The sequence below is a fragment of the Saimiri boliviensis genome, chromosome 9, assembly GCF_048565385.1.
Source record: "Saimiri boliviensis isolate mSaiBol1 chromosome 9, mSaiBol1.pri, whole genome shotgun sequence".
In the NCBI taxonomy this organism is placed as follows: Eukaryota; Metazoa; Chordata; class Mammalia; order Primates; family Cebidae; genus Saimiri; species Saimiri boliviensis.
In genome coordinates this window covers 19,918,051-19,933,684 of record NC_133457.1, presented here as the reverse complement: position 1 = coordinate 19,933,684, position 15,634 = coordinate 19,918,051, and the positions used below count along the sequence as shown (strand labels likewise).

Sequence of the window (15,634 nt, the reverse complement as noted above, 5' to 3'; positions counted from 1 at the left end):
AGGGAAAGAGCATTCAAGGTAGATGGAATAGCATGTACAGGGACAAGCTTGGAATGTTAAAGGGAAATCACAGAAGCCAGTTTGATAGGAGTGGAATGAACAAGAGTGCTGCCGATGAGGTCAAAGGGATGACCAGAGGCCAGATATTGTAAGTTCTTTTAGGCTAGGCTCATGGTAAGGGCCTAAGACAGATTTTACCCTGAGACAGAAGTCTATGTAATTTACATTTTAAAAGGATCACTGTGGTGTTACGTGGAGGGGAGCCTTGTAGGATGGAAAGAGTGAACACAGGAAGATTAGTTAATAGAGCAGGCAAGAGACTGCGGTGACTTGGATCATGATAATTGAGAGAGGTGGTTAGATTCTGGACACATGCTGAGAGTAAAGCTGAGAGGATATGGTGTATGAGCGAAACTGAAGCGCCAGATATGACTCCTCAGTTTTTGGCTTGAGCAACTAGAAGAATGGAGCTGTCCTTCACTCAGATGGTGAAGATTGTGGGAAGAACAGGTTTTGGGGAACAGGGAGAAATAACAATGTAGTTTTCGACTTGTTAAGATTGAGATATATTAGATATTTAAGTGGGAAAGTTAGTAGGAAATTACATAATTCAGTCTAAAGTTTAAAGGAGACATTGGAGTCACTTGCTACCATATCTAAGAAAGTCCCCATTGCTAAATTTACGTAGCAAATATATTTATTCCTCCATTTTACATGTAGGTTAATTAGGAGATATTAAAAGTGTGTTTTGTAAAAGAGGAGCAGTGGGCCATATTCTGCATTTGCAGAGGAGGGAGATTTATTTTCACAAAGTCTGGAAGTGAGGTGTTGCCCAGTAGTGTGTCCACTCATATCATATTTCTCCAGCAGAAGGAAACTGTAATCACTATAAACATAAGCTAATTTAAAGTTCCCATTACCCAACTCTTAGACCTGATCACCCTATTTTGGGATGTTGACTAAGAAATGACTTTGAGGCTAAAGAAATGAAACAGTTGATATGTGTATGTTATGTGACTTAAGACCAAGCATATGAAAATTAAAAATCGGTACAGGCTCATGCAAGTTTCTAGTAATGTAAGCTTAAGTTTGGGCTTAAAACAAAAACTTATAGTATCAATTAGCATTCCCATTATTTATTGGCTTCTTGCCTACAGACTTTAAAGAAGCAGCTGTCTTTTATTTTCAAATGCAAAACAGATGGAAATTTATGGTAACAGAGAAATCTATATTAAGCCAAATAAAATACTTGCAGCATTATTTACTGTATGCAACATTTTTACTTCACCACCTGCCTGAGATTCTTTGGTTTTTATTTTTCACTTTCTGAAGAGTTAGCTAAATTAGAAATAAAGGCTCTGAGTGGCTTTTTCTCAGTTATCAGTGTGTTTACATTGAAACCAAGATAACCTCTTGGTTTGAAAGTTTTGCAAAATCACCAAAAAACAATGTTACTTTGGTTAAAAATAACTCTCTATTGAAATGAAATAAATGTGAGCATTAGATAAATGGAAACCAAAACTTTTTATCAGACCTCAAAGTTGAAAGACAGGAAATGTTAGCTGCATTGACAGAACCCCAGGTACAGACCTGTTGGTGAAAATAAATAGTATGGTTACACAGATAAGTGACCCAGAAAAGAACTTGTTGATTGATGTAATTTTTATTTATTTCCCTATTTTGTTGAATGCCTGCTACAAGTAGTTGCTGGGCACGCAATGGTGAAAAAAATGAACATGATCTCTGCCTTCATGTTGCATATGGAAGAGGACATATTAACTCAAATAACCACTCAAATCAACTTACAAGCATAAACTTTAATAAGTGCTTTAAAAGAAGCCTTTCCTGGTGAAGAAACATCTCGTTGAGCTCTGATAATTGAGTAAGCATGAACTAGATCAAAGGATATGGGTGGGAGCAGCTAATGGTGATCAGGAGACAGAATGGTAAGTGCAAAGTCAGAATTGTGAAGCTGTAGCATGCAAAAGAGAGCCACTGTGTCTGTAAAATAGAAAGTGAGAAAGAGAGTGGATAGAGATTACTTGAGAATGTTGATCTTCAGGCCTCCTAATTAAGAATCCTAAAGAAAAATGGGTGTCATTGAAGTGCTTTAATTAGGAAAATGACATGATCATATTTTCATTTTTAAAAGTAAAGCTGTAATGAGGGGAACTTTTACTTATAGTAATGAATTAGGCAATTTGGCTAACACTCTTACCAAGAAAAACCACAAAAGCCGGACAAAATATTTTGAAAATTACTCTGAGAGTTAACATGACAATATCTGGAATATCTGGGAGAATGAAACTCAGAGAGGTGAGTAGAGCATTTAGGACCACTTTTCTAAAGAGGAGTCTGACAAGCTGAATAGAAATTTTGACAGACTAACAAGGATAAGGGAATAAAACTGAAGTTCAAGGAAGGTCAAGGGGAGCGATATTAGGTTTTGGGTTGGAACCCAAAGGACTACATGAGAGTGAGGGTAAACCAGAAATAGCCCACCCTTCCCAGAGGGTTGAACCATCCCCCTTCAGATTTTCTCAGGCCTTCCAGTTGGATTGAATTAAGGTGTTGTAGGATTGCTACTGGCCTTAATCTCTTACCAGAAGCACATATAAACACTCCTTGAAGAAAGATAACATTCTTCTTGGTCTCAAATTATCTTTACGATCATCCAAATACAATATCTAGCACTCAATAAAAAGTAACGAAGAAAGCATTCACAGACTGATGGAAGAAGTCAAAGAACAAAGAAGCCAAATTGAAGGTCCTCTTACTGGCCAAAATAGGGCAATTTGAATGATAAAAAGAATAATGATGGTTATTCATTATAAAATTGTGAATAAAAAGGAAATCCATGAGTCCATAAAAATGTTTTTCAAAAAAAGTCTGGGGGCCTGATGTGGTGGGTGGTTCATGCCTGTAATCCCTGCACTTTGGAAAGCTGAGGCTTTGTGGGTGGGAGTTTGAGACCAGCCTGGCCAATATGGTGAATCCCTGTCTCTGTTAAAACACAAAAATTAGCTGGGCATAGTGTCGCACACTTGTAATTCCAGCCATTCGGGAGGCTGAGGCAGGAGAATCACTTGAACCTAGGAGGCAGTGGCTGCAGTGAGCCAAGATCACAGCCATTGCAAAAAAAGAAAGGAAATAAGAGGGAAGATGGAGGGGGTACAAAAGAAGAGGGGAAGCTTTTCTTTATAGAATGCTATTTAATAAATGTGGACAGGTTAATAGAATTGGAAAATCACCATTTTGCAATCACCAAAGTAATAATAATGGTCTATGAGGGAAACTGAAGAGCCAGGGATGGCTTTTCATTGACAATGAAAGGATTATCAATGGATTCTAATGCCACTAGGTGAGAGATTGGAAAATAGTCATAGTTTCCAAGTATCTCCTTAGACATTTTCATTAGTAACACAAAGAGATAATCTGACAATAGAGAAATCCAAAAAACATCACCTTAACCAAATGATCAAACTTAAAAATGAATACTGACGGGACTAACGAACATTACATGCTTTCTGATGTTAATGAATAGAGGAGGACAAACTATCATCTATGTAGTATTGTTGCCAAAATATTTAATTTAAACCTAAGCATTAGACAAATCCAAACAGTAAGACATTCTACAGAACTCTTTTTTTCTTTTCTTTTTTTTTTTTTTCTTTGAGATAGAGTCTTGTTCTGTTGCCAGGCTCTTGTTCTGTTGCCAGGCGCCAGGCTGGAGTGCAGTGGGGCGATCTCAGCTTACTACAACATCCGCCTCCTGGGTTCACGCAATTCTCCTGCCTCAGCCTACCGGGTAGCTGGGACTACATGCGCATGCCACCATGCCCAGCTAATTGTTTTTTTGTATTTTTTAGTAGAGACAGGGTTTCACCATGTTGGCCAGGATGGTCTCGATCTCTTGACCTCGTGATCTGCCCGCCTCAGCCTCCCAAAGTGCTGGGATTACAGGCTTGAGCCATCGCGCCTGGCCCAGAACTCTTTAAAAATTATCAATGTCATGAGAGAAAAAAAGGAACTATTCTAGATGAAAGGAAACTAAAGGCTATGCCTAAACCTAATATAGATACAGGATGTTGGGATGTTTTAAAATGCTATAAAGAATATTATTTAGGCAATTGAAGAAATTTGCATATGTACTGAATAGTAGATATATTATGTTATCAGTGTTAAATTTTTGCATGTGATAAGAGAGTTATTGTGATCATGTAGGAGAATATCATTATTCTTAAAAGATAGAGATACATGTTGAAATGTGTAGGAGATGAAACATCATTTTATATGTAGAGGACTTTCAAATGGTACTATAATATCTGTATCTATACACATGCAGTCTTCACTTTGCAGGACTGTAAAAATATATGGTAGTACAGGATTATAAAAATGACCATGCAAGCTGAAACTACAAAGTGGTCTTAATAATCAATGGGGAAAATTACAATTGTTCTGTCACCTTTAAAAACGTTTGCCAAAACATTAAGAGCACTCATGGTCAGTCATAAATGCAGAAAAATGTAAAAAAAAAAAAAAAAATAGCAAAACTAATTTGTATTTAGTGCACTGTAATTTAAAACATTAGAAATGTTGAGGATTAAATATTTCTTTGTTAAAACTTACCGAAGGCCAGGTGTGGTGGCTCACACCTGTAATCCCAGCACTTTGGGAGGAAAAGGCGAGCAGTTTGCTTGAGCTCAGGAGTTTGAGACCAACCTGGGCAACCTGGTGAAATCCTGTGTCTCTAAAAATATTACGAAAATTAGCCAGGCATGGTGGTGTGAACCTACAGTCCCAGCTACTCAGAAAGCTGAAGTGGGAAGATAGCTTGCACCTAGGAGGCAGAGGTTGCAGTGAGCCATGATCATGCCACTGCATTCTGGCCTGGGTGACAGACTAACACCCTGTCTCAAAAACAAGCCAACAAACAACAACAAAAAACTTACGAAGAGTAATTTGAACAGTGCTGCTTCTTCTGATTATATAATTTATCTTATCAATGAAACATCTTTTCTCTGCTTTCACAAATCATTCCTTTCTAAGTTTGGATTCACTTACATTATTTTATCCTTTACATTTTCAGTGCTGTGGAAGTTTCCAAAGAGATTTTCTAATTCTATCAATCTACCTACTTTTTGTGAATTTTTTTGCCAGTGTCACTTCCTCTGGGACATCTTGATGCTTTTTTTGTCACAGCCACTTCCTTTATTAACGTTGATAATTTTACCTTTACTACGTTTCCCTGACTGCATATCTAGAGTCTTTTTAATAATCACAGTGTCAACATTGCCATCACCAACTATCTTTTCTATAACTCTATGTTTGATTTGAATTTCACTTCCAGGGTTACTACTTTTCGTGTTTTTCCTTCACTTCCATTTCTCTTGGTCAATTTCCTCTTTTTAATACCTATTTTTATAAAAAATTATAAAAATCTTTTATCTCAATAAAAGTTAAGGGTGGCAGGGTGGGAAGGAAGCAGATTATAAGGTGATAAGACAATGCAACAGAAAATCTAGAGAAACAATAGATAATAAAACAGGCTAACAGGGAATCCAGAGACTTAGACAAAGCTATGGAATCAAACCACCTGGGTTTGAATCTCACTTTAATTACCAGCAATGTGATCTTAGACAAGTTATGGAATATCTCTGAACTTGTTTTCTCTTAAAAAATAGGGCTGGGCCGGGCGCGGTGGCTCAAGCCTGTAATCCCAGCACTTCGGGAGGCCGAGACGGGTGGATCACGAGGTCAAGAGATCGAGACCATCCTGGTCAACATGGTGAAACACCGTCTCTACTAAAAATACAAAAAATTAGCTGGGCATGGTGGCGCATGCCTGTAATCCCATCTACTCAGGAGGCTGAGGCAGGAGAATTGCCTGAACCCAGGAGGCGGAGGTTGCGGTGAGCCGAGATCGTGCCATTGCACTCCAGCCTGGGTAACAAGAGCGAAACTCCGCCTCAAAACAAACAAACAAACAAAATAGGGCTAAAGGAATACCTACTTTATAAGGTAATATGAATGGTTAAATAAGTTTCATATATGAACTAATTCTAATTATTAATGTAAAGATATGTTAAGATGGGGAGACTCTACTATCTTTAGATACTTATAAAAATCCAGAAGAGAGAGGTTGAAGCTAGGAGAAGAGATAGTTAATGGTGTATGCTCCTTAAGAAGGTAGGAGGGGGCGCCGGGTGCGGTGGCTCAAGCCTGTAATCCCAGCACTTTGGGAGGCCGAGGCGTGTGGATCACGAGGTCGAGAGATCGAGACCATCCTGGTCAACATGGTGAAACCCCATCTCTACTAAAAGTGCAAAAAAAATTAGCTGGGCATGGTGGCGCGTGCCTGTAATCCCAGCTACTCAGGAGGCTGAGGCAGGAGAATTGCCTGAGCCCAGGAGGCGGAGGTTGCGGTGAGCCGAGATCGTGCCATTGCACTCCAGCCTGGGTAACAAGGGCGAAACTCCGTCTCAAAAAAAAAAAAAAAAAGAAGGTAGGAGGGGATGGGATCCAAACAAGAAAAAGAGGAGTTGGTCTTGCACTAAAGAAAGAGCTCTGATAAATAGGAGGGAAAGAAAATAGGATGGGTACAGGTGTAGGCTGAATAGTAAATTTGCTAGGGAGAAGATGTTATTTAATTTTTATAGTCTCCAAGAAATAAAAGTTGAGGTATTTTCTGAGAGTGAACAGCACAGTAGGAGATTAGAAGTCGAAGAGAGTGTGGAAGACTTGAAATGCCCCTTACAGAGAATAAGAGAGCCAGCTGGCCAAAGAACTATAACAGCATTGTTGGCAGTGTGGAGGGCCCAGAGTTACTGACTTTAAAATTATAGTTCTATTGGCCTGCCCTTTTGTGTTTCTTAATTCAGCTGCCAGTGCCTCAGCTGCATTGGGGCAAGCATGGAGAGTGTGGGCTGTTGAGTTCATCCAGGATTGAGGTTTTTCCAGATGGATGTGAGAAAAAGATAGTCAAGAGAATATATGGTATTGGCAAGGAAATTACTGAAAGTACGGACCATGAAATCTAACCTGGGAGGGAATTAGTAGCATGAGAGGGCTAGTAATGAGAGAGAAAATAGAGGGGACCATGAATTAAGAAGGATCTCCTTGAGGTCATTGTAGCAGTCCTAGTGAGAAATGTTTAATAAGCAAGCTAATCATTTCCTAAATTAGGGAGCAATGTGCTATGTGAACAGAATGTTCAGTTGGGGCTCTTTCTCTTTTAGTTTTGGCGGAGACCCTAAAACCTTAAGGGAAAACAATAGGTGCCAAAGTGAGGGGCTATATCACTAAGGGATATTTGCAAAGGGAGGATCAGTGTGATTTTGTGACCCTTAATTCCTTAACCATCTGTAATGTGTACAAATATTGAAGTTGAGAAATTAAGAGACTTGTTTTCTTTGGAGAATTGTTGGAGTGCCTTGAGTGTTTCTTCCCCTTTCTCCTGGGGGAAGGCAGAGATGATCCTGTCTCCTTAGCTCAAATAAGGATACTTTATTGAAACAATCTGAAGAGGTGTAAATATGCCTCTGGAGTTTGAAAAGCATTAAGGACTGGTAAGAGTAGCTCTGTGCAAATCATCCAGGTTAGAGAAAGCAGGGAGGAAAGAGAAGTGGTCAGGGGCATTGGAAACAAACTGCACATCCACAAGCAGTGAGGCAAGGGTAGGTGACTGTTTCTCAGAGCCAGATGTGGGCCTGTGGAGAAGCTGGCCTGAAGCTACCTCAGATTCCAAAACTGGCTGGTGGGGGGTAAGTGACTACAGGGAAGGGAGTGGCTACCAGATGGCCAGGGGTTGAGAATAGAATTTTAGGGGGCCAGCCTGAGGAGAGACATTGCCCTCACAATGGGAGCATAGTAGGATGTTCCAAGGGGAGCATCTCCCTAAAATTCACAAAAATACCCAGTGAAGGAAAGAGTGAGCAACAGGATTCTGCCATACCAGAGGCTGCCATTGGGTGACTGTGTCTGTGCCTAGCAAGTGGGACCTTGATGACCTCGCCTCCATTTTTTTGATCCAATCCTGAAGGACACAGAGGTAGTTTAACTGGGGGGTAAAAAGGTGGGTGTCGGCAGACAGAGAGAAAGGAGAGGGAAGAGGCAGCCGTCTGTATTCTCATCCCTTCTCCTTACCCCACAGGTTTTCCAGTCTACTGCAGTAACAAGCAGGGGGTAGTGAAGCTCAAATTTTATGAGTGTGATTCAAATTTTATTGAACATTTTAATTACGGAACTGAGACCATTCTTGTGACTGAGAATTATCAGAAGAATTTTTATGACCTGAAAGAAGCCAGGAAAGTAAGTCTGCCCTAGGGACAAGAAACACAAACAAACAAGAAACAACTAGCCTATAGAGGAGTTGGAAAAGGGTGATTGATATGCTTTAGCTCTGTGTCCCCGCCCACATTTCATGTTCAATTGCAATCCCCAGTGGTGGTGGTGGGGCCTGGTGGGAAGTGATTGGATCATGGGGGTGGTTTCTCATGAATGGTTTAGCACAACCTCCCTTAATGCTATCCTTAAGATAGTGAGTTCTTGCAAGATCTGATTGTTTAAAAGTGTGTAGCACCTCTCCACTCTTGTTCCTGTTCTTACCATGTGAAATGTCTGCTCTCACTTTGCCTTCCTCCATGACTAGAAGCTTCCTGAGGCCTCTCTAGAGGCTACTATGCTGCCTGTACAGCATGCAGAACTGTAAGCCAATCAAACTTCTTTTCTTTATAAATTACCCAATCTCTGGTATTTCTTTATAGTAATGCAAGATTGAACTAATACAGTAATTTAGGGGAAAAAAGAAAACTTGTGTTATCATTCTGCTCTATAAAATTCAGTTCATTCACTATCATACTGGTTATATCAGATTAGTAAAATAATGATAACAAGGTCCAGAGTGTGGCTGTAGAAGTAGATGGCTCTGATGGAATGGACTAGAAGATCATTGAGGGTGAAGAAGTCAAGGTATAAGAAGGCTTAGTGATGGCTAGGTCATCTTTGTAGATAATAAATTATTCCATGATGCTGGCAAAAGTTGGGTTCGAAAGATTGCAAGCCCAAGGCCAGTGGTCCTTAAACTTTGGAGTGTATTAGAATCCACCTAGGGAGCCATTAGAAGATAGAGGGGCCCGTGCTTTTTGAAGTAGGATAGGGCCTGGGCTTCTGTATGTTTTCACCAAGGTCTCAGGTAATATGAAATATACAACAAAAATTTGAGAACCTCTGCCCAATATTTAGTGGTGAGAAGTAACTAATCAATAAGTACATAACCATATCTACTAGAAGAAAGGAAGAGAGGGCAATTTAGCCAAATAGCAGGAGTATCCAGGAAGCAATTTTTCTTTTTGTTAAATAACAGTAAAGAAGTAGTAATCTGAGAACAGTAATAGGGACAACTAGCCTCCCAACCCATTATCCGTAACTATTCTTTTTCATTTTTTTTCTTTTTGTAAATATGAATCTTATGGATTATACTGTATCTCCCTCAGAAAATATCTATAGAAGTCCTAACATTTAGTACCTCAGAATATGACCTTATTTGGAAATAGGGTCATGATAATTTGGAAATATATGTAATCAGTTAAGATGGGCCCCTAACCCAATATAATTGGCATCCTTATAAGAAGATGGCCACATGCAGACACAGAGACATACAGCGAGAATGCCATGTGATAATGAAGGCAGAGATTAGAGTTATGCAGCTGTCAACCAAGGAAGGCCAAAACCATGGGAAGCTATGAAGGGAGAAAGATGGATTCCTCGACAGGTTTAAGAGGAACCATGGCCCTGCTGACACCTTGATTTTGGACTTCTGTCTTCCACAACTGAGAAAGCAAATTATTTTAAGCCACCCAGTTTGTGATGCTTTGTTACAGCAACCCTGAAAAACTAACACAATAAAGTTGAGATATTCCTTTCTTGGTGTGCCATCAGTCATCTCCCCTACATTCTGCCCATCCTGTGTCCTTGTCCCCTTTGCAATGAACTTACAGCCTCTCTAAGGACAGAGAAATCATGTTTGAGTCAGTGGATGCCATTAGAACAACAAGAAAAAGAAGAGTTTACTGCTTCCCAACATGCTTAAGCTGAAAACACAATATACTTCATATGTTCCTGTTGGAGTAGTCAGCCCCACACTGGCATCTGCATTTATTATTGACAAATGAGTCAGTTCATATGAAACTGGTAGCTTATTTGAGTAGGTGTATGCTAAAGCTATTTTGAAAAAAGGAAAATAAGCCTATAAATATACTTGTATGCTACTTTCATGAGAAAGCACTTCTCATGAGGAATCTTTATTAAACCAGTTTTCACGAAAGTGCTGAGAAAACTCAGCAGTCATATATAATAGGTTCCACTTTCAAAAGTCTGCCCACCTCCTTTGACTTTCATAACTTCTCTCCTCTCCCTAATATTGAAGGAAAGTCTTGGGCCACAGATGGCCCAACAGACCACACTAACCGATCCCAGGAAATATTAAGTTTCTAATTTATTTAGCAAAGGCTACAGCAACCAAGCAGAAGTGATGTGCCATTTAGAGCAAGAACAGAGAAACACAGCACACCCCATTCCAATGTCCAGTGGTTCCCTAAGAGGGTGCACAGCTGCCTCTGACCCATCAGATCAAAACATACTGTGGTCCAGAAATGCTACTTGTAGAAAGTTAGCTTGCAGAAAAAAAAGCCAAAGGGCAAGGTAAGGGACTGAGGTAGCTTATAGATTCTAGAGAGAAGATAGAGCCAGTGGTTGCTAGCTGAGCAGAGTAGTCCAGGACTTATGCCTGGAAAAGGGGTTTTGTGTCAGATCTTCCTTTTTATGTCAGGACCTTGAGCATAGACTGTAGGAGCAAACAGGGTAATGTCAAAAGGGCATCTGGAGTAGAGATTCTTATCCCAACTTGGGCTGCACAACGATGATTTTCAGGGTCTCTCTGGAGTCATAATTCAGCCTCTGTAAAATATTTTCACTTGGATACTCTGTAGCTACCTGAATGAAGCTCATCATACCTGAAACTTAGTTCATATCTCGCCTTCATCTCCTTCCCCCAAATCTGTCTCCTTCTCTTGAATTTTATTTTTATGTACTCTCCAAAACTCCCAAAGAGAGTTGTCTGCTTGTGCTGTCTCAAAATGTTTTACTTCTCCCATGTTCTCTGATCTAACTTCAGCATCTAGATATTCCTGAAACTGCCTGGTTAAAGCCTCCAGTGGCCCTGGTAGCATGCAATTGAATAATCTCTTTGCTTGTTCTCATGCTCATTGCTCAACAGCTGCATACTCCTCAGCTGACCATTCTCCTCTCTTGACCTCTAGTACATTACACATCTAGTTTCCCTTCTACTTTGGCTGTTTCTATAGAGTCTTATTCTCTTCAACTTCTAAAATACAGAGTTCCTCTGACATTTTTTAAAGTACCATTAATATATGCTGATAAATCACATTTCTAATAGGCTCCAGACCTGCAAATGTAATTAGTAACTCAACCTCTGTCTCTGTCTCTGTCTCTGTCTCTTCTCTCTCTCTCTCTCTCTCTCTCTCTCTCTCTCTCTCTCTCTCGATGTCTCTCAGGCATCTCAAACGTAGCATACTCTCCATCAAACTCTTGATTCTCTTGAAAGCCACCCAGCTTTGTCAATCCTATCTTTCCAGCTCAGTAAATGGTATTTCATTTCATTCAGGTCAGAAACCTCTCCCTTTCCCTTGTCTCCCACATATACTTCATCTGTGAGTTCTATGGTTCCTATTATCACAACAAATCTCAAATACATCTACTTCTTTTTACTCTCCTTTCACCGCTTTGATTTAAGCCAACACCTGGACTCTGGAAATGACCTCCAAACTCATTTCTCTGATATACTTCCTGACATCTTCAGTCCAAGTCTGCCCCAGTATCTTCACTGAGAACAGCCAGAGAGTAAACATTTAAGAACTTGCTGTGGCCCACAAGGCCACACATGATTTGGCTTTTGCTAGTCTCTTGAAGCTCATCTCATTCCGTTCTCTTCTTTGCCCACAGAGCTTAAACCTGATGTCCTTTCAGTTCCTGGGGCTAGCCCAGTTCTTTCCTGCTTCAAGGTTTTGCGTAAATTGTTCCCTTTTCCTTGAACACTCTCAGCCTACTTCGTATATACATCTCCTTTGCCTAACTACACTTAATAACTTAACATTTGGTACAGCAATTGATACATAGTAGGCTCTCAGTAACTATTTGTTGAATAAATGCAACAAATGGATCTAACAGGAAAATTCTACAATAACCCATTGGTCAGTGAGGAGGTCAAAGGGAAACCACTCATGAAGTGCCAGAAACTGCCTGTTAGAAAAACAGAATGTTCTTACAGATATCTAAGACCATACTCCTTTTCCTTAAAGATTCTATTATTTCATAGGGCAGATTAAAAAATAATCAAAATATTGAAAGAACAATATGCAGTGTGAGACAATGTAAATACTTTCAGCAGAAGTTAAGATATAAATCATAAATAAATAATAAATACTGACAGCATCAGTAGAGAAGACAATTAATTGCCAAATGATTAGTACAGGCTAGTGGTTTCCAACATTTTCATCACTAAGGATTTGTTAATTATGCTTTTCCCACAAGAACCTCATATTTTTGAAAACATTTGCCTGCTAAACAAAATATATTTACCATGCGATAATTATTTTTCACCTTAAATCATATGTAATCCCCAATTAGACATATCTAATCCCTAATTAGGGCATTTAATCAACGTAACAATGCAAGCCAAAAGCAAGATCAGGTACTTTTGTTTTAATGTCAATAAAATTTTTACTGAGGTTTTTGAAATATTTAAAATATCTTGCCACCCCCCACCTTGTGTTTCATTCAAAGCTTTAGCCTGTATATTTTATAAAGAAAATAATACATATGGTTCATTTACCATATGTACCTTTTTTTCTTCATGAAAGTCTCCCTATGTGTTTTTGCAGATTAGTAACTAAAAGTGAATTGGTTTCCTTGAGAAAGAGAAATTTTTCCTTCAGGGAGAGAAACTTCTATCATAGTGGTATTTTGAAAATGAGTTAATCAAGGTTTTGATAGTCTACCTGAGCCAAGATATATAGCAGACACCACCATGGAATCTAACACGCTTCCTTTTTTCTCTACTTGTCATGCAGCAGTAAACAGAGAAATGGAAGAGAAATAAATGAACAAAACTCTCCTTTTTAGTGAAACTATTGGATATCTTTTTATCCTGCCTTAATGGTACGAAATAACACTACACACTAGTCCAAACTAATTAAAACACTAAAGCCCTTTGTTCTTCCTTTGAACATGTATATGTAATTTTAATCATTTTAGGCAGCATGGATTCTCAAGAAGTAATTTTCATCAAGAAAAAAAGAATATGTAAATATTTTATATACATAAGATGAACACTCATCCATATGCTTTAAATGGGTCTGAAATAATCAAACTAATGATATTTTTCAAGCTGCCACTTTGAGAACATTTTCTAAACACTGACCATTATTAACAAAATCAGTGTTTCTGTAGAGGTATTCATGATATGCAGGCAAATCGTGTTATGTAAGTTCTGCAGATGAAGGGTGTTAATCATAGTTATTGAGCAACTTAACACCAGAACTCAAGATATTTCAATTCATAATTTTGCCAACAGGTGCAGAATCTTCTATATTTTTATAGCTTCTGTGTGGGAGTTGGTGGCAATTTTATCTTACTAGACAAATGCTTGATAGATCAAGCATTCCTGGTACTTAATGTGTCTCACGATAGATCCAAATTTCACTTATTTTTCCTGTTGAGATGTTCACAAACATCCCCCATCTTAAGACTTTAAAGAACTTTACAAATGAATGTCATTTTCCTGCATATTTTAGCCATAGACAAGATGAAACAAGTATATTGACTCTTTTGAGGTTATAAACTCTGCAAAGCTGTAATACAAAGTTGTAGGGTTTTTTTCCCATTTAGTTATATATAAACTTTTTATTTCATTATGACAAAATATCTATAACAAAATGTGCCATTTTAATCACTCTAAGTATACAATTCAGTGGCATTAGTAACATTCACAATGTTATGCAATCATCACCATTTCCTAAACCTTTCCATTACCCCAAGCAGAAACTCTATCACCAGGTACATTTTTTATGCAATATGTTGAATAAATGTTTATTCACTAATAAATAATTCATCCACTAAACAAATATCAAGTATCTACCATGTGTGTAACCCTCTGCTAGAAACTAGAGATGAGCAATGTGAACAATGTGAGATTAAAAGAATAAACAATGGAAAGAGTGGCCCATTTTCAGATACTGGTGCCTCTGGAAGCCAGTTGACCAACTAAAACACCTGTAACAATATTAACACTTTCTATCTAAGCACTTTAGTTATATTAATTCATTTAATTTTTACAACAAACCCATGAGGCAGGTACTATTATTATTATCCTGATGATACAAGTGATGAAATTGTGGCAAAGGGAGGTTAAGTAACTTCTCAAGGTCACACAGCTAATAACAGTTGGACCTGGGTTTCCAATCCAGGCTGACAGAATCAGAGTATGTACACTTAACCACTGTGTGAAACTTAAAAAAAAAAATTTTTTTAACTGAGGTATAACTGACATACAATAAAATGCATCCAATTTAAGCTATGGTTCAATGAATTTTAACAAGTGACTACAGTGATACTATAACCACAATAAATAGCACATTTTCATCACCTTAAAATGTTCCCTTGCACCCTTTTGCAGTCCATGCTCCCTGACCCACAACCCTTAGTTTTAGGCAACCACTAAATTGCTTAACTATAGATTAGATAGATTTTCCTTCCTAGAATTTCATGTAAATTCATTCATACAGTACTCTTTTTTTTTTTTTTTCCATCTAGCTTCTTTTGCTCAGTATACTTTTTTTTTAGATCATTGATGTTGTTACATGTGTTAGTAGTTTCTTTTAATAACAGTAATATACTACTGTATGTATAGGTCTCAATTTGTTTATCAGTTCATCTATTGATGAACCCTTGGGTTGTTTGCATCTTTGACTACTATAGATAAAGCTGCCATAAGCATTCATGTAAGAATATATGCAGTTGTATGTTTTATTTTGTATAAACACCTATAAATGAGATTGGGGGGTTATATAGTAAGCATGTGTTTAACTTTTTCAGAAACTGCAAAATTATTTTCCAAAGGAGTTGTAGTGTTTTATGGTCCCACCAGCAATGTATGAGCGTTCTGATGATCCATGTCCTTGCCAACAGTGAGTATTTCAGTCTTCTTAATTTTGGCCTTTCTAATGTCTAATGAATATGTAGCGGTGACACATTGTGGTTTTAATTTCTACTTCCTTGAAGATAAATAGTGAGCAGCTTGTCTTGTGTTTACACAAAATTCATATATCTTATTTTCAAATCATTTGCCCGTTGTTTCGTGAGATTATTTTATCTTCTTCTTATGGAGTTAACTACTTACTATTGAGAGTTTTTAAAAATATATTCTGGAGTCAGTCTTTTGTCGAGCATGTATTTTGCAAATATGTTCTCCCAGTTTGTGGCTTGTCTGCTCATTTCCTTAATTTTGTCTTTTTGAGAACAGAGGGTTTTCATTTTATGAAGTCCAATTTATCATTCC

At 38.3% G+C, this 15,634-nt stretch overlaps 1 protein-coding gene across 2 annotated transcripts in view; it reads left to right on the top strand.

Moving 5' to 3' along the window:
- SSR3 (signal sequence receptor subunit 3) overlaps positions 1–15,634 on the top strand; it is a 270,342-nt gene that overhangs the window by 141,167 nt on the left and 113,541 nt on the right. For both annotated transcript variants that reach the window (XM_074405547.1, XM_003925004.4), the window contains one exon: positions 15,172–15,263. The gene's annotated coding sequence lies outside the window, so the exon portion shown is untranslated. The remainder of the gene's footprint in view (positions 1–15,171; positions 15,264–15,634) is intronic.